This window comes from Pteropus medius, unplaced genomic scaffold, assembly GCF_902729225.1.
Source record: "Pteropus medius unplaced genomic scaffold, Ma_sr-lr_union100, whole genome shotgun sequence".
Lineage (NCBI taxonomy): Eukaryota > Metazoa > Chordata > Mammalia > Chiroptera > Pteropodidae > Pteropus > Pteropus medius.
This window is the reverse complement of record NW_024346150.1, coordinates 1,187,325-1,208,018: the sequence shown is the minus strand read 5'-3', so window position 1 is coordinate 1,208,018 and position 20,694 is coordinate 1,187,325. Positions and strand designations below refer to the sequence as shown.

The 20,694-nt window shown below is 37.7% G+C and overlaps 2 pseudogenes; both read right to left on the bottom strand.

The window, feature by feature from the left end:
• Nucleotides 1–12,007: 12,007 nt before the first annotated feature.
• LOC120613051 (uncharacterized) lies at nucleotides 12,008–12,126 on the bottom strand (annotated as a pseudogene).
• A 1,105-nt stretch (nucleotides 12,127–13,231) lies between these two features.
• On the bottom strand, nucleotides 13,232–13,350 carry LOC120613019 (uncharacterized; annotated as a pseudogene).
• Nucleotides 13,351–20,694: the final 7,344 nt, after the last annotated feature.

The following is a 20,694-nucleotide window of genomic DNA, read 5'->3' as shown; positions in this document are numbered from 1 at the left end:
TTCCTCCTCCCCCACCTGACCATCTCCTGCCCTAACCTCAACAGCTCTTCAGTCTATTTTCTCTTAGCTGCTACTACCTCGCCTCCCTTTAGATTCCCATGACCTGCCGGCAACATTGTCTTTTGTGCTTTATAAAATAGCCCCAACACATAATTTATGTTTCTTACATCTCCCATGCAGTCCTAAGCTGAGGACTGGAACAGAACTGCCACTGCCTGCCTCTCCCTCGGGGCCCAGGTTGTCTTTCCATCAGGGCATTGGGTAAAATTCTGAACCATGGAGAAGAGAGTGGCCATTGGATTCTTAGTCCAGTTAGGGCTGGCATTGGTCACTAGACAAGGGGGCTTCTTCAGGATCACTCTTGCCTCCATCGTCAGAAGATCCTGTAGGAATTTGAGTTCTAGCCTCTACTTTCCTCAGGGAAAATGAAAGAAAAACCTATGCTCTTTCTTGTGGTTGACCAGCTTCAGGCTGTAGGGCCGAGTTACCTGCTGGTCCCTTCAGGCTTCAGGCCTCATACCTCCAGGGAGCTCTGTTGGCCCATCTGAAGTTCTGCCTCCAAGGAGATTTGGATTTGTTTTCCAAGTGGAACCAGAGACCAGTGACCAGATTGAGACAGGATCCTCTGCCATCACAGATCAGCACTGCCTCTAACCCCTAATACCACCTTGGGAAAGGCAGCCCCATCTGACTTGGTCAGGCCTATCCCTTCAGAGACAGGCACACAGTGAATTGGTCAGAAGTGGGTCAGCTTCCTTTTTTGAGCCCGTTGTTCCTGTTCTGTCTTGCCTCACAATGCCCTGGGTGACCCAGGAGTCCATTGGGCAAGAATCTGGAATTCCTTTGAGAATCTCTAGGCTCATCCTGGGCTACACTTGGATTCTGGTCTCCTCTGCCCATGTTAGAGGCTTCAGGCACATAAATCCTCGAGGTTGGTACATTTCATCTTGACATCTCAGGAGCTATCTCACCGCACCTCACTGCAGAGCTCACCATTTCTGTGGAAATGAAATAGAACGAAGATTCATTTGGAAGTTTAAAAGCTCACAACTGCTTTTAAAAGACTGATAATACCAAGTTAGGAGGTAGAATGATTGGAACTCACACACATTACTAGTGGTCATGTAAATTGGTACAAACAATTTGGAAAAATTTATGGCAGTACCTACTATAATTAAACACGTGTAACTTATGGTCCAGCAGTCCTACTTCTGATTATAAACCCAACAGAAATCAGTGTTTATGTCCACAAAAAGTCACTTATAAGTATTTATAGCAGCTTTATTCTTAATAGCCCTAACTTAGAAATAGTCCAAATGTCAACTGATAGTAGAAAAGATAAATTTCCCATGACCACCTCATCGGGATCGATAATTTGCTATAATGGCTCACAGACCTCAGGGAAATACTTGATTTGCTATTACCAGTTTATTATAAAGGATATTATATGGATACAAATAAATAGCCAGATTGAGATACATAGGGTGAGTCCAGAGGGTCCTAAGCACAAGAGTTTCTGTCTCTGTGGAGCTTGGCGTGTACCACCCTTATAGCATGTAGATACATTCACCTATTCAAGCTCTCCAAACCCCATAATGCAGAGTTTATCTGGAGGTTCTGTTACATAGGCATGATTGTTTAAAGCATTAGCCATTGGTGATGAACTCAATCCTCAGTTTCTCTCCTCTTTCCAAAGGTTGTGGGTTGGGGCTGAATGTTCCAACCCTCAAATCATATGGTTGTTTCCTTTGGCAAGCAGCCCCCATTCTGAAGCTATATAGGGGCCCATGTTGAGTCACCCCATTAATATAAATTCAGGTATGGCTGAAAAGGACCTATTATGAATAACAAAAAAATGCTCCTCACCATTATCACTTAGGAAATTACAAAAGTTTTAGGAGCTCTGTAGCAGGAACTGAGTACAAAAAGCAAATGTATATATTTCTTATCCTATCACAATATCACAGTACTAGAAGTCAAAATAGTCATTATTGGTGGATACTAACTAGGAGAACCCAGGGAGGCTCCTGGTGTACTGGAAATTTCTATATCTTGATGTTGGTGATGATTATACTAGTGTGCACATATCTAAAATTTCATCAAGCTGTACATTTAAGATTTGTGCCGTTTACACAAGTATACCTCCATTCATGTTCCCCTTAACAACGACTATGCTCTGAGAAATGCATCATCAGGCAATTTTGTAGTTTTGGAAATGTCACCTTACACAAATCTAGATGGTATAGTTGCCTACATACCTAGGCTATATGGTATAGCCTATTGCTCCTAGGCTACAAATTTGTCTACCATGTTACTGTACTGAATACTATAGGCAACTTCAACACAATGGTATTTGTGTATCTAAACATATCTAACTATAGAGAAAGTATAGTAAAAATATGGTTAAAAAGATAAAAAGTGGTACACCTGTATAGGGCACCTACCATGAATGGAGCTTGCAGAACTGGAAGTTGCTCTGGGTGAGTCAGTGAGTAAGTGGTGAATAACTGTGAAGGCTTAGGACATTACACTACTGTAGACTCTGTAAACACTGTACACTTAGGCTACACTAAATTTATAAAATTTATAAATTTTAAATCAAGCACAAGAGAAAATGATGCAATCAAGAGAATGTAATGAACATGAGATGTATGATGCTGCTGCCACCATAACGCAACATATTGTTTTGCAGCAAACTTTTTTATGGGTAAATAGATTTATTGGGGTAGCATTGGTTAATAACATTATATAAATTTCTGGTATACAACTTTATTTTAAAAATTTAAAAAATTTTATTATTATTTTTTGGTGAAATTGGTTAACCAGTAAGTTTCAGGTGTACGGTGTACAACTTTATAATACAACATCTCTATACTGTATCATGTGCTCACCAGGCAAAGTCTAATCTCCTTCCATCATGTTGACATAAGAAATGTTCAAAACTGTAGAAAATTTTTATAAGAGTTTAAGTAAAACTGATGACATATGCTAGGGAGTAAGGTCTCAATCGCTCCCCAGAGTAAGTTTTGCAACTTCTTTTATGCACTTGAAATTAAGGAAGGGACCTAAGGAAGATTGGAGAAAGCAATTTGGTGATCAGATTACAGGATAGTTAATAAGATTATGTGTTCTCTTAAGGGTTAATACCTCCCTGCAGGAGTATTGCTTCTGGTATTTCAAAGGTGTGTTAACCTAGATGCACAAGAACAATAGACAATGGATGGGGCTGGTTTAAAACCTTTCACTAATAGGTTCAGGACATGACTACCCATGTGACTTGCCCAGTTAGGAATTAATTATCAGATCACCCTGTGTGGTTACTTTCCATAGGACCTCTTTTTTCATCCACAGTCACCATATATTTGATCCTCTTTACCCCCTTTGTCCTCTCCTCAACCCCTTCTCCTTTGACAACCACCATTCTATTGTCTGCATCTATGAGTTTGGTTTGTTTGTTGCAAAACTTTTTTTATAAGTGAGAAGTGTACACACTACAATGACAATAAAATGTATAGAATAGTAAATACACGAACTGGTAATAGTAGTTTATTAATCAAGTATTATGTACTGTACATAATTGTATTTGCTATACCTTTATGTGACTGGTAGCACAGTAAGTTTGTTTACACCAGGATCACCACAAACAAGTGTGTAGTATATTACACTACTATCTGCATTAAGACAGCTACCACCTCACAGCTATGACCTAGGTGATAGGAATTTTTCAGCTTCATTATGTGGGACCACTGTCATTATATGCAGTTCATTGTTGACCAAAATGTCATTATGCAGGGCATAACTGTATAAAGAAACATTAAAAATTCTTTCACCTGAGTTCTTCCTCTGTATCTTTTAAGAGACAATCAGTCTAGGAAGAATGAAAATTTAAAATTGTAGTCCTAGGCTGAAGTAAACCTGAGAGCATGTTGAATTCTTTACTTCACCCTTACCTATACAAATAAAACAAAAATACTCTCCAGGCATATGAAAGCCTGGGAATCATGCTTTTCTTTCCCAATTCTCATACTATTCCTCACACACACATACATCTATTCTACCACCAAATCCTATTTATTTTACTTTCTAAATATCATTTTTTATTAAAAATGAGGGTGACATTGGTTAATAAATAAGTTTCAAGTGTATGCTATTCAACAGTATGTAGATATATACTGCATTGTATATTCACCACCCAAAGTTAGATTTCCTTCCATCACCAAACATTTGACCCCTTTTATCCCTATCTACCTACCTGCCTGCCTTCCCTCTGGTAACCACTAGTCCGCAGTCTGTGTCCATGAGTCTCTGTTTATTTGTTTGTTGCTTTTAGTTTTATATCCCACATATGAGTGAAATCATATGGTTTTCAAGTTTTTCTGTCTGACTTAATTTCGCTTAGCATGATTATCTCAAGATGCATCCATGTTGTCACAAATGGCAGTATTTCATCTTATGGTTGAGTAATATTCCATTGTACATATGTGCCACATCTTTATATAATCATCTATTGTAGGATACTTTGGTTGCTTTCATGTCCTGGCCACCGTGAATAATGCCGCTATGAACATTGGGGTGCATATATTTTTGTGGATAACTGTCTTCAGGATTTTTGGGTAAATACTCAGAAGAGAGGTTGCTGGATCATATGGTAATTCAATTCTTAATTTTTTGAGGAAACTTCATTCTGTTTTCCATAGTGGTTGTACCAATTTGCTTCTCATCAGCAGTGTATGAGGCCTCCTTTTACCCTATAACCTCTCTGATACTTGCTATTACTTGTCCTGTTGATAATATTTCTAACAGGTATAAGATGGTTTTGATTTGCATTTCCTAATAGCTAGTGAGGTTGAGCATCTTTTCATATGTCTGTTGGCCATCTGTATGTCTTCTTAGAAGTATCTGTTCAGGACTTCTGCCCATTTTTTAATTGGATTGTTTGTTTTTTCATTGTTGAATTGTATGAGTTCTTTATATATTTTGGATATTAGGCCCTTATTGGAGGCATTGTTTGCAAATATATTCTCCCATTCGGAAGGTTCCCTCTTTGCCTTGTTGATGGTTTCTTTTGCTGTGTGGAAGCTCTTTAGTTTGATATAGTCTCATTCACTTTTGCTTTTACTTCCCTTGCCTTTGAGGTCAAATTCATAAAATCCTCTCTAAATCCAAGGTCCATGAGTTTAGTACCTATGTTTTCTTCTATGCAATTTATTGTTTGAAGCCTTATATTCAGGTCCTTGATCCATTTTTAGTTAATTTGGGTGTGTGGTGATAGACAACAGTCTAGTTTCATTCTTTCGCATGTGGCTTTCCAGTTTTCTCAGCACCATTTATTGAAGAGGCTTTTCTTTCTCCATTGTATGGTTTTGGCTCCTTTGTCAAAAAGTATTTGCCCATACCTTCTAAATATCTTGAGTCAATTTACATCTCCGACTACCCTAGTCCAAGATTGATTGCACCAGTTAGGTCTCCTAGGTGGACCACCTGCTTTCACTCTGATCTCTTTTGTTATTCTGTTTTGCATCCTTTTATCTTTTTTGAATGCAAATTTTATCAAGTCTTCCCTACTTTCACCTCCAGATTAACTTTCTTCAGAGTTTTCCTCTTGCTCTTTGGATAAAGATAAGAGATAAAGATGAAATCTTTGGGTATGAAGAGAAAATTTCAGGAATTTTCATTAAAATCTAATCAGCTCTCTGTTCTGCTTCTGTAAATACGCTTGCTGCATGCAAGAGCTCATTTGCACAGCTCCCTTGCACCTTGTCCTACTTACCCTTTGCTGGAGGAATGTAACTGTTTGTACTTTAGCAGCTCTTGCTTCCTGTAATAATTTATATTCGCTGGTTACCCATAGCAACTCTCACTCTTCTGCAAAGTTACTACTTGCAATCCGCATAGCAACTCCAGACCTTTGTAATGGTTTGAGTTCAAACTGACCAATCAGCTTGTGTAAAATTCTTGTATATAAGTAATGTTGCCACTGAGCACACTGCCCAGATCTTCAGAGCATTAGCTGCTCTGGGACCACGCCTAATAAAACTGAGTTTTCTTTCTCTCCGAGTTACTGCTTGGTTTTTCGCTGGTCTGATTTTGGAGCTTTTCTGCAACAGGTAAAGATAAAGATAAAATCTCTGGCCTATGAGACCCTGTATGACCTAGCTCCTTACTTGACTCCACCCATATCTCATACCATACTCCTCTTTTCTCAGCTCCAGCCATACCAATTCTCTTAAGATCCTTCCTAACCAAAATGCTCCCTTCTATTACAGGGCCTGGGCACAACTTTATTTCGTTTTGGTTCACTCTTTCTGCCTCTCTTTGCTATTGTAATACCTAATCATCCCTTAGATCACTTAAAGCATTACTTCCTTAGGAAAGCGTACCATGGCCTCATTGGTTAGTTCTAATTCCCACCCTCTACTCCCATTATTCACTTTCATAGCACCATATGTTTCTCCTTTATAGCATTTACCGCATTAGAATTTTATATTTATTTGTATGATTATTTGATTGTCTGTCTTCACCACTAGAATGTAAGCTCCTTGAGATCAGGGACTATAGTTTTGTAGATGAAAAAGGGGTTCCACAGAAAGTAACCCCACATGGTGATTTGATCATAAATTTTTAACTGGGCAGATCATTGTGGGTAGTCAAGCTCCAGGCATATAACTTCTTTAGTAAAAGGCTTATCTTTGCCTTAAGCAAGCCATATCCATTATTTCTGTGCATCTAGGTTAACACACCTTTGAAATGCCTCTTTTTAGAGCCCTCCTTATAAAGCCTGACCACCCTCCAGAGAACACATAATCCTGTTAACTATCCTGCAATCTGATCCCTACCTCACTTTCTCCTACCTTCATGTAATCTTCTTTAAATTCCCTCCTCAATTCCAAGTGCATAAAAGGAACTACCAACTGTTATTCTCTGAAGCATTTTTCTGAGTGTTTTGCTCAAATAAATTATAAAAATTCTCTTCAGGCTTTGACATTCTTATTTCTCATGTTGATAACACTATATTGTAATGGTCTGTTTCATTTCTGTCCCTCCCACGAGCTTAAGAGCTACTTGAAGGTAGAGGACACCCTTATTTACCTGCAAATCCCTAGTGCCTGGGAAGGCACCTAGCATATTTTATGCACTCCCTAAATGTTGAATGAGTAAAGAAAGAATAAGTCAAATGTATGTTTTATGAAGTCCTATAGGTAAGTTCACAGTAGGGGTAACAATCACTATAGGGAAGGGATTGTGTAATGAAAATAATGTTGCAATAAATCACTTCCATAATCTTGGGTAAATCTTTTTTACTTATTTAAAATAACTGTTTTTCTAATTAAAAAATAATACATGCTCAAAATATAAACTTAGAAAGCAAGGAAAGAAAATACACAAAAAGCAAAAATCACCCATAATTCCACCTTCTCAACTCCTGTTTACATCTTGATGAGTGATCTTCCAGTTCTTTTTTGTATGTAACTGTATGTGTCTATATATCCATATATAATTCTTTTAAAAGATGATTTCAAACTATAATATTTTGTAACATTAAATAAAAACCACAACAGTTACCATTTTCTTCACCCCTACCTCTCCAAATCAGTTCTTATAACCATTCCATCATAATTCAGTGCAGCAGGAGGTCCATCAACAGGCAGGGGACCCAGGACCTGCTCATCTCTTACCTTCTCTTTAGCTTGGTGTTGCCAGAAAAAATAAATCACAAGAAATACTATAAAATACGGAAAAATTGAATTGTATTATACATGCTTAGTAATTCCTTTTGTTTATTTGCATAGATTTCCCCTTAGAACAAACAAAACATATTACTACTGTTTTCTCTATGACTCTACCCTTAATGTGTTGGAGCCAATTAACTGTCCTTGCTAGCAAAGGGCTTAGGAAGAAAGCATTTCTTTTAGGAAAAAGGATTTGGATTTTAATTCATAACACAGGAAGAAAAAAGAACGGGAGGACATAGCATGAACTGGAACATATAGTATGCCCTCAATAATTGCTCTCCTATGATGTTAAAGATTTTAGAGTTTTCTGAGGAATCTAAATAGTAATTATTTCACCTTCTATGGAAATAGTTTCAGATCCTGGGGCATAGATTATTAAAGGTAGATGATATTATAGAGACTGCTTATCTCATTAAACTCATACTTTTACGGGAAACAAACCAAAAAAAGTCAACTCGTACAGTCAGCGGATGACTGAGAACTTTGGTCATCCTTATTTTCTACACTGCCACATGAAATACCTGGGTTCATTTGAAGTCGCAAGTGGTATTTTAACATTTTCCTAGTACTCCCATGTTTTCCCTTTTTTTCAGAACCTGAAATATTTTATCTAGAACATCAACTACTTTGAGAGAAGAAATTCTATTTTAAAAACTATTACCAAGAAGTAAATGCAGGAGCATTTTAAATCTTGCTCCCCAGCACATGTCATCAGTTTGGGCTCAATTAAACTCATAAAAAAGGAAATAAGTGCAATAAATATTTTTGAGATTTTTGTGCCATATGTATGTGTGTATTCCTTCCATCTATGGGTGTGTTTATTTTTTTAAATGAAATTACAGACATAAATTCCCCCTGCTATTTAAACTTAACATATTATGAGAACTTTCCCATGTTCTGTATATATCTCTTGAAAACATGATTTTTAATACTGAAAAATAATTCAATAAAAGAAAGTACCATAATTTATTAACTATTTCATTATTCTTGGATTTTAGCCTGTGTATCAGGAAGGGTTCTCTACAAAAAAGAAGCAGAAGGCACAAAGACTATATACACCCTTCTGATGTATATGTGATATATATATATATATTTGTAACTCTATGTATTTGTAACTCTATATATTTGTAACTATATATATAGTAACTCTATGTATATATCAGAGAGAGATATGTAAGAATTGGCTTATGTGATTGTGGAGGCTAAGTCCAACATCTGTTGTGCAGGCTGAAAACTCTCAGGCAAGAGTTGATGTTGCTGTTTTGAGGCAGGATTTCTTCTCCAGGAAAACCTATTTTACGCTTAGGGACTTTCAACTGATTGGATGGAGCTCACACACATTATCAAAAAGAATCTCCTTTACTTCAAGTCAACTTATTGTGGAATTAAAATTTTTTCCAGTTTTATTGAGATAAAGTTGACATATAACATGGTGTAAGTTTAAGGTGTACATCATGATGATTTGATATACATATATATCGCAAAATATATGAAATAATAGAGAATATGTGTATTGATCTCTGCTCCTGGTTCCTGATACACCGTTCCTAAATCTCTTAGAATTTCCTGGGTGATACCAGTGTGTTTTGTTTTAATGAGGTGACTCTTGGTGGGCTCCTGAATGGAGGTTCATCATCAGGAAAACCAAGCCATGATTAGAAGTGCTCCAAAGTGGTGGACTGGAGTCAGTCTCAGTGCTTGAAAATAGGGGCTAAGTTAAGGAAAGAAAGCTGAAACAAGCTGCTGCCTTCTGCTTCCCGGATCTAGTTTTTGTAATCCAGGAATGAGGCGGACACAGACATAGCCTCACAACGAGGATCTATGCCAAACTGTACAGGGCTGTGACTGGATCCACTATGTTCCCTCTCTTCCCATAGCAGGAGTCCCTAGCAGCCAGAGTACTGGGCACTGGAAGAGAGTTAAGGAGGAGTGAGAACAATGAGAAGAAAAGCCAAAACAAAAACAGCAACGCTTCCCATTCCAAGATGAGTTTGCAAGTAAATTTCCTAAACTCATTCAGAAAATTAATTGTAGAAAAGACAGACCCTCTCACCAAAAACTCCATAATTAGGAGAATAATTTATTACAAATAAAGGAAAATAAAAGAATAATCTTTAAAAGACTTTAACATAGTTATGCTTTGGATCCTCAAAGGAACAAAGGAAAGATAAATTGAAGAAAGCATAAAAAAGAATTAAAAATTGTGAAGTAAAAGCAGGCAAAAATAATATATGAACAGGCATATATAAGAATCAATTAGAGGACATGTTAAAACCACCACAGTCATTAAGATATACTATGGTGGTTTTAATAATGTCCACACATTCTTTAATACTTCTCCCTGTAGGCATAGAGCTTAATTTCCTTCTTGAGTGTAGGCTAGACTTACTCAATTTTAATGCATTGAGAACAGGAAGGGAAAAATAGTAACCTTTACAGAAAAGATACCAACTTAACCAAGTGATCAAGGTTAACTTTAATAATATTAAGTCAGAATGATATTTTATACTCCCTGACATAATGTGATAAGAAGAGCACTTAATCTCTGAGGCATTCTTCCCAAAAACCTATAACTAATATAATAGGCAACATCAAAAAAAAATTTGAGGAACATTTTACAACGTACATGTTTAATACTCTTCAAAAAAAGGTCATAAGAGACAAAGACTGAGAAACTCGCAGATTGGAGCAGACTAAGGAGACTTGATAACTAGATGTAATATGGTATCTTGGATTGAATTCTGAATATAAAAAGGATTAGTAAAAAAATTGGAGTAATCTGAATAAAGTTAATAGTATTGTATTAAAGTTAGTTTCTCAGTTTTGATTAATGTACCACAGTTTTATATAAGAGAACATTAGGAGAAAGTGAGTGAAGAATATATAGGAACTCTCTATCTTGTAACTCTTATATAAATCTAAAATTATTTCAAAATGGAAAGTTAAAAAAATAAATGAATCAATTAGAAATTCTGAAAAGGATTTTCTAACTGGAAAAATATAATTATCGAGAAATAAGAAATCTCAATAAACAAAATACACTATCTTAAATGGACACAGTCAAAGAGAGAATTAGTGAATTAGAAGATGGTTCCAAGAAATTCACCTAGAAAACAGCATGAAAAGATAGAAATTAAGTATAATAAAAAGGCATGGAAGATAGGAGTGGCATCAGCAAAAATGGCAGAACATGCAGCCCATCTCTCCTCAGAAACACTGAAAAAACATGGCAAAAACTGTCTCAATCTTACCAGAACTCTGAGAGCTAGACAAAAGTTTACAGAAACCAAGTGAATGCTTAACCAGAAGAAAGGCCACTGAAACATATAGGAGCTCTTTGTGTTGTTTTTACTTGCCCTAGCACCACCCTCTTCACTGGTTCAGAAGCAGTCTTAAAGATGGCAACCTGTATTCTTGATGTGGGTACTTGCTTCTGGAAGAAGCAGAATGGACCTTGTTCCAAAGAATATAGTTTGTATTTTTGACTTAGCTGTGGTTTCCCTGAAGGGCTGATGCAAAGGGCTTCCTTTTTTTTCACCCAACTGAAACTCAGTCAAGGCAGAGGGGCTACACAGAGTATTTTTTCTAAAAACATTGAAAGGCAAATGAAAAAACTGCTTTTCCCTGGGCAAAAAAATTATCAGTTTGGGCAAACAATAGACACACCAAAAGCCTGGGAGGAAAATCTAGGAAGTGATTTTGAGAGGAATAAAGGCTTTGAAAGGTTCCTGTGTCTACTGGAGAATCTAGAAAGCCACATATGTGAAAAAGGAAGGACAAATCCTTAAAAAACTGAGAAGACCATAGCTTTTACCTCAGGCTGATTTTTAGGCTCAGGTCAAGCATGAAGTAGATAGAGGTCAAGGTAGAGTTTCTAATTTTCCAACATTATAATAATATTTCCAACTTACTCTCAAAAGATCCAGAAAAGAGAAGAAGGTTCACTAATTTAGTAATAATTTCTTAGGCCTACTCTGTGATAGGTGTGGTGGACAGCAGAAGTCAGATTTGGACCTCATCCCTGTCCTCGAGGAACTCATAGACTGGGGGGCACCCATCTAACTAAAACACCAGACAATTTAAGGGCCATAAGATGTGTAAAAAGGACAATGGAAGCTCAGTGGAGGGAAAGGTTCAGGACTGGCTTCTTAAAAGAGGTCACAGAAGCTAATTTTATTTTATTATTATTTTTTAGATGAGGCAACCCTTGGTTGACCTTACAGATTGCAAGGACCTTGTCAGCTTACAATCCCTTATTTTTTATTTATTTTTTATTCCTACAGCACCTAGTCTTCCTCGGTGGTCTCCCATCCAAGTACTAAGTAGACCCGACCCTGCTTAGCTTCCAAGATCAGACGGGATCAGGTTCATTCAGAGTAGCATGGCCATAGACTAATTTCTGAAGAATGTAGAGAGTTTAAAGGGAGAGAGTTGGGTAGAAGTTGGCTTTGATTGGAAGGGTGGAGAGTGACTGCTCCATAACATACCAATCTTTCATTTCAGTTAGTGATGAATCCCCTCAAATTTAGCTGAGTACTTGGCAGTCAGCTATTCTACTTTTTAACCTCTCTTGCAGCTATGTATGACAATGTGACTACATTTTGGCCACCAACAGGGAAGTGAGGCAAGTGATGTTGGCAACTCTCAGGTCACACCATTAATAGGAAGCTGCTTGACCTTCTCTTCCTCTTTGTGATGTAGTAATGGTGAGTAAGCTTTGGCTTTGACCTTGAGGAGGAGTGTAAAACCGTGGGTGGAATAACAAGTCGGACAGACCTAAGTCCCAGGGTACAGAGCCCTGACCAGCCCTGCATGGACTATAAGCTCAGACTTTTACCTGAGAGAGAAAAAGAACTTGTATCTTGATTAAGCCACTGATATTTTTATCTTCATCTAGTCAATAACCTAACTAATAAAAGCAGGAATAAGAGAAGGAAGACAATGAGAATATGAAACCTGCTTAGAAAACCAAATTGTCATCTTTTTTCCCTTCCTCTTTTCTAATCCATTCTCCTTTTCCTATAGTTATGTATAAATGACACACACACACACACACACACACACACACACACCACAAGAAAAACATACTGCTTCTCCAAATCCCATTGGTTCCAGATTTTTAGCTTCAGATATATCAACAGACTCACATGTTCTGTGTTTTTCCTGCTTAATCCAGCCACCAATGAAACAGCCCTAAGGATGGAAATCATGTCCTCCTTCAAAGGCTCTCCCCAGAGCACAGTGAGGCAGTAGGCATTTGTCCAAGCAGTGGACAGGCACATCTCTTTGGTCACAGTGGGCAGAGGGTATAGCTTTCTTTGTAGAATTGGATTTGTAGGGAAAAGAGGAGCTGTGTTGTTTCTCAGAAGCTTTCTCTTTTCATAAAAGGGCATTTTGAGGAAGTCTTCAATGTGGAAATCACAAATGCTTTATGTTCCCCCTTTCCATCAGAACTTCTAACTTCTCTACACTACTTTACAGGATATATATTTTTTTAACACCTACAGCACCTGGTCTTCCTAGGTAGTCTCCCATCCAAGTACTAATCATGCCCGACCCTGCTTAGCTTCCAAGATCAGATGAGATCAGGCACTTTCAGGGTGGTATGGCCACAGAATACAGGATATTTTAAGTGTTGTTTTGGTCTTCCTAGTATCCATGCTTCTGGTAAAAGAATTTTGATGAACTTCTAACTTCTCTACACTAGTTTACAGGATATTGTAAGTGTTGTTTTGGTCTTCCTAGTATCTATGCTTTTGGTAAAAGAATCCTGATTTTACTCTTAATTTTTGTTCATGTGGTATGGCCTGGGGCTGACCTAGCCATTGGACCCTAGGATTGAATATGTGATCTAGTCTTTGCCAAAGCTGGAGGTATTAAGAAAAAGGTTTTCAAAAGGCTAGAGTTACTACACTAGAAGAATATAAAACTAAAGCTGCTGGGATCAATTTGCCATCCCCTGAGGGGAGCCTATCTAAGAATAAAGTCAACACTAAGGAAAATAGAACCAAAGGGTAGAAGCCAACCCTGATGACTTCGAGAACTTCATACTCTATTCTATTTTATAACCTTTTATGCTTCTTAAAACACAATCATAGCATTATCCTGCTTGAGCTTTTTGAAAACCCTCAGAAGTAGACAGTGTCATCCCCATTCTACAGAGGAGGAATTTGTGATTCACAGACATAAGGCAACTTGCAAAAGCCACATAGCAAATTAGTGGCAGAGGCAGGACTAAAACTATATTAATTGCTACCCAATCCAACAGTCTGTCCCCTACATCACACTGTTAGGGACATCATTTACCCTCTGTAGTGGGAAGATCAGTACTCAAAAAAGCCCATTGTGCTCAAGGAAGTTAATTCTAGGCATAGGTAGCTCTGTTAAGTCATTTATCCCTCTGGTCCTTAGTAAAGCCCCCTCTCCTTGGCCAGAGCCAAGGAGTCTCTCTTATATCAAATCCTGCACACCTGTTACTATGAGTGTATAGTCAGTGCTAATGACAAAAGGGTTCCTTCATCCTTCACAACTAAAGTTGAGGTCAGAATCAAGTGGTAATCACCATCCCAGGCTCCCAGGTCAAGTCTTAACATAAATGAGTATGTTGACATCACAGTTTTTCTACTATTAATGGAAATACAGCTGGAATAATCCATAAGAGAAAAATTTCTGGCTGCAGAAATATTTCAGCCAATTCTCCTTTATATATGAGCCAGATGGGAGAGGGTGGAGCCAGAGGAAGAGGTAAAGGATAAAACATCATTAAGGAAATTGTAAAAGAGGGAGATGAGGAACCCTAGTATTTCTGGGAAGGAATGTCAAGATGTAGCACTTAGCCTGTGCAAAGATTCAAAGGGTCTTTCACATCTTCCGTGTCTTCTTTCTTTCCTTTTACTTATTTGTTTATTTTAAAGCAGTCTGGGATTAAAAAATGCTGAGGATTTAACTTCTTTAATTACTTGGAAGACCATCTGTGCCTTGCTTTGATGCATGAACCCCTGCTCTGGCAAAGGAACCACATGCTAAGCTGGCCAGTTCTCCTTTTTTTCCAGCCTTCCCCACTCTCCATCCCTACCATCTGGCTATGTGATCATTTTTGTCAGAGAGTAGGTAGCTGGAGCTCTAGGCAGAAATAGTCCCCCACCCAACTGTGCCCTGATACCTTGGGGACTGGCAAACATCAGAGGACCATTTGACATCAGCCCATTCTTGGCCACCAACCAACATTCAAGCATTGCATCTGGCTGGAAACCTACTCTAGCTGAAGAAGTTTGTTTTTCTTCTTCATGGAGACTTTTGCAGCTTTATCTCCCTTTCACAGACCTGACTTAAGTTCAAGGCTGAGTCATCAGGGTGAGCATGGGAATATCTTTTCTATACTTAAATAGAGGCTAAGGACATTATATCAGAATTCTAGTAATAATATATATTGATCTGGTTAAAATTTATTCCCTATAATGAAAAATCATGAGCAAAAATTGATTTTTCAGATTTATATTTGCCATCTAGAATGAGACTGTTCTGGGCTGTTTGGAAAGAGGAGTGGTTTAAATTATTGCCTTTTTTTTTTTTGCCATCGAGCAGCAATTTCCATTCAACTTCATCTACTCCCTACTCTCTCAAGAATATGGGGAAGAAATAAAATAGAGCTAAATATGGGGGCAAGAGAAGTAGAAAACGAAGAAAGTTGTCTACTTTTCTTATCAACTACTCTTTGTTGTACATCACTGTTCACTTTACCCAGCCATTTCTCAGACTGATCCACTGCCCACTTCCCCACCCCCAACTTTACAGAGCGACCGCTTCTTTACTGGAAAAAGCCACGCCTCTTGGTTCAGAGCTCCCGGCTGGCCCAGCACCAGCACGAAGTCCATTAAGTGGACCTTGCTCATCATCCCTCTGTCTGTGTTTGTCAAGGATCTCAGTGTTTCTGAGTGTGATATCTCCAGGAAATCAGCATGAACTCAGGGTTTTTCTTTCTAATCTCTCACACGAGTTGGAAATGCTTCTCCTTTTCCTGGTAAATCTTCTGGTCTGAGTTAGAATCACAAGAGTTATGATCACCTGACAGATAGCCTGTTTCTGGAAGCCGGGAGATACAGGGGCAAGGACCACTAAGGTTTATGGAATTAATGTCTGAAGCACTCGGTAAAGCGCTGTACTAATGTTAACTTTAGGCAATCGTTTCAGGTGATTCCAACAACACAGAATTTGCTTAATACAGAACTCAGCTCTTTGCCTTGCCAGTGGAAGCAGAAATCAGAATTAGAGGGACTGGCAGAGATAAGAATATCAGACTCCCTTATTATGTAGGTGAGGAAACTGAGACCACCTCCTCTCATTGAGAGTGGTGGGCAAAGTGACAGTCCTCTGGCTTCAGTGCAGAAAAGGGCACAGAGCTCCACGTGGGTTGTGCAGTATAGTGGTTTGGAGCAACGGTTTTGGAGTCTGAAGGACTTTGGGTTTGAAAGCCAGTGATTCTGGGCAATAACCTCTACTCTCTAAACCTGTTTCTTTTGCTGTAAATTCAAGTTAATAATATTGTCTGCCTTATGAGACCATTAAAATAATTAAAAACAAAGATGAACATAAAACACTATATAGAACATATTAAGCATTTGAAAAGTGGCTAATATTGTGTGTTTCATTGCAGCATGCTTTTTTCCCTTCTTATAATCAATGACAGAAGAAATGAAGGAACTAGGAGGCTACACACTTTCAAGGCCATGCTCTGCAAGCATAAGTTAGCTGGTATGTCCAAGCTACCAAGGAGACCCACAACAAATAATTACTTCTTTTTACTGATGGGAAAACTGAGGAATACTGGAAATTCAATCTTCTACCATGGTGTAATAGAAAGAGCATCAATTTTGAAAGCAGAGTTTTGACCTGAATTCAAATGCTTCTTATTCTGCCTAGTTGCTTTGAGATCCCGGGCAAATTCCATAACCTCTCTGAGCCTTTCTGAGAGATGTTAATACCCATTACAGAGGGTTATTATGAGGAGCCAAACACATGTTAAATTGTGGTGGACTCCATTGTTTTTGCCTGTTCTAGTATCCAATATCCCTTTTTCTAATAGCATATTTTGATTTCCTTTGGGGAATTACCATTTCCCTGCTGCATTCCAAGCATGGATCTATCGATCAAGGTGCCCTATTGCCTAGGGCAACTGGGTTTTTCGCCTAACTTTGGCCAGTCAGACCCTCGTTTTTTGTAATTTGAATCCTTTTCAGAGTGAAACAGAGATGGAGAATGGTTGGAGCAGATTCATCCCAGGTGGCACCCTGAAGAGAGTCTCCAATAGTTCTTGCCATCTAGATCCCTGGTTCTTGTCTTTTCTAAGGCTTGGAGCTACAGCTGTCCTTTCAAGGCTCTGAGCACCCCCATGTCCTCCCAATGACTTCTTTTTTCGATATTATGTTAGCCAGAGTCAATTCTGTTACTTGCAACCTCAGAACTCTAATTGCTGCACAGATGTTTAATAAATATTAGTTTTCTTTTAACTATCTACCTATTTCCAGCAATCCCCCATACTCTCGTATTCACCCAACATATAGAATATTCTCGTGTTTCAGGACAACCTAAACAGTGGACTTCTGTTGTATTTTGATTGGAATCAGGTCTAGACTGTTGATTTGGTTGTTGCCAATTCATTAGCAAATCTTATCAGGTCTACATTTAAAGCATGCAGAATCTGATCACCTCTTTCCTCTACCACTTCACTAGTGTAAATTACACTCATCTCTTGCCTAGACTATGTAATAATTTCTTAACTGTTCTCCATGTTCTCATTCTTGCATTTTTATCCATTCACTACCCAGGAGGCAGTGTGATTTAAAATAAAAAATAAACCACACCCCAGCTCTCAACCTTTCAAGGATTTCCCATTGCACTTAAAATAACATGAACTTGTAAGACTTTGCTCTTGTCCTCCTCTTTGACCTCATTCCTTTCCACTCTCATCCTTGTTCACTGCTCTTCACCAACATTGGCCTTTCTGCTCCTTAAACATGACAAGCATATTGTTGTCTTAGATATTTGTACTTGCTATTCCTTAAGTGTCCCCTCCCTGTGTATTCGCATGGGTCTCTGCTCACTCACTAGCACATAATGGATGTGCAAAAGATAGATACTTGTTGAATTAATGAATGGATAGAGTTCTGATATATCAATGAAATGGGATACTCTGAAGCTGTTAGAAAAGAATAAGGAATAAGGTATAATGTGCTAATATGGAATGACCTCTAAGAAATACACAGTAATAAAAAAGAAAGAAAGAATAAAAAGTGTGTAATAGATAATAGGCTTCTCTTTGTGTAAAAAAGATATATTTCTGGAAGTTTACACAAGAAATCGATAGTATCAGTTGACTCTGGGGGTTAGGGCTGTCTGTGGGAAGACTTACTTTTCACTGTATATCCTTTTGTATTTATGATAAAATTAATTCTTCAATAAAAACTAGTAATCCAAAAGTAATCAGTAGTAGACTAACAAAAAGAAAATAAATATTAAATAAACCTAAGACAGTAATTGTTATAATTTGGTACCATTAAATTCTACGTCTATTTTTTTGGTCTGTTTGAGCTCATAGTGCTAACTCTATTAAAATGAGCTGACCTACAATGTTCCTTCAACACTCTTTTCTTTCCATTAGTTCTAATGTATTTAAATATGGTGAAAAACTTAATCTACAGTAATATAACATAGGTCAAAAGTAAAATTAATCAAGAGCGCAGGTCAGAAACACTTGCATATTTTTATAGTACTTAATAATTGAATTATTTAATTTAAGCCAATGATTAAAAAAAATAAATTTGACTTAATAACGATTTTATGAAAGGAAGTAACTACTTTAGGAACAAATGAACAATTTTCTTAAAACTTCTATAGGTCTTTCTTGCTGCCATCCATCTTGGCCGCTGCTCTTGGTTGGGGGCCATCCACCAACTAAGTCAGGGAGATGGTGGCCACAAAGAAGATGAAAAAGTTGCTAGAGTCCATCAACTCTAGGCTTCAACTTGTTTTGAAAAATGTAAAGTACGTGCTTGGGTACAAGCAGACTCTGAGAATGATCAGACAAGGCAAAATGAAACTGGCCATCCTTACCAACAAACTGCCCAGCCTTGAGGAAATCTGAAATAAGAGTGCTGAGCCATGTTGGCCAAGACTGGTGTCCTTCACTACAGTGGCAATATTGAATTGGGAACAGTGTGTGGAAAATATTACAGAGTATGCACCCTAGCTATCATTGATCCAGGTGATTCTGATATTAGAAGCATGCCAAGCAGACAGGTGAAAAGTAACTCATGCAAATTTTTTCTTTAATAAAACTGGCCAGAGCTTGTTTTGAAAACTGCAAAACAAAACAAAACAAAAACATGTAGATTTTAGTCAATGATTTTCCTCTTCAATTTTTTTATGCCAAAGTATTTTAATTTTAGACATTCTTAAATCTCTTTTCTTACATAGCAAAAATGATCTAATTCTCAATTCTCATTCTAAGTTCTCTATTTGTACCAAAAATGACTTATACAGGTAGTCTGTCCAAAGCAGGATCCAAGCACAGACCACAGTTTAAATCTTTGAATCTGTTATGTTTCTTAAACCTTTTTAAATTTAGAAAAGCATTTTTTAATAGGCGTTATGTATTAGAGCAGTTTTAGGTTCATGGCAAAATTGGGCAGAAAGTACAGAGTTGACATATAGGCCCTGCCCCTCCACACACACCATCTCCCCAACTATGAACATCCCACACCACAGCAGTTTTTAAAATTTTTATTTTGGTAAAACGATAACAATGAAAAATATTTATGTATAACATAAACATTTCTGTTTTAGTATTTTTAGGTGTATTTCTCCTTTCTTTTCTTTTCTTTTTTTTAAATGACGCTAGCTTGCTAAAGAACCTGGGCCAGTTTTTCTGTAGAATGTCCCACTTTCTGAATTTTCCTGATTTCTTCATTGAGTTGTCATTTAATTTGTTCTTCTTTCTTATTTCCTATAAGTGAAAGTTAAATTTAAAGGCTTGATTAGTTCAGGTTGAACATTTTTAACCAAAATATATCATGGGTGATGCTGTATATTCCCTCTCCCCACCTCTTAGGGAAATACATAACACTGGTTTGTCCTACTATTAATGAGGTTTTTCTCATGAGCCCACAGGGTCTTTATTACCTTCAACTCAAAATAATTTACATGCCAAAGTGGCACTTTTTGGGGAGGCCTGTTCCGAAACCCTATAAAGAAATACACAACACAAGGAAATACAAATTAAAATCCAACCAAAAACCGTTGATCACTCCTCTGGCAAAGTCAAAAAAATTGATAATTTAAAATGGTAGTAAGGACACAGCAAAACAGATACCTCCATATACTTTGGTTCTAGCTTAAATTGATTAAATCTCTTTGATAGGCAATTTGGGGAAAAAGGAAAGCCGTGGTGAATGGGAATCCATGCTGTTGGATCCATGAAAAGCCTCCAGTCCTGCCACTATGACTATTTTGTTTATGTGCCCATTGTGCCTTCTATGGGGTGGTCAATGACAAAGGCCTTCTGTTATCAACTGGTCGAGTCATTTTCTTTACTTGGTTTTGTAGTGCCTCTTATGTAATGGAGTCTCTCTGATATGCGTTAATATGTTATGTACTGAATTATGTCTCCCCCAACCCACACCCCCATTTCATATGTTTAAGTCCTAACTCACAGTACTACAGAATATGACTGTATTTAGAAATAGACCTTTAAAGAGGTGACTAAGTTTACAGTGAGGTTAAGGTAGGCCCTAATCCAATCTGACTGGTATCTTTTATACAAAGGGGAAATTTGGACAAAGAGACACCAGAGATATGCAAACACTGGGTGTATCTGTGCACACAGTGGATTAATTGTGAACTGAACTTGGGTCAGGACTCCATTTATTATCTAGTCTTCACGTGCCTCCATTCTAACTGGGGACCA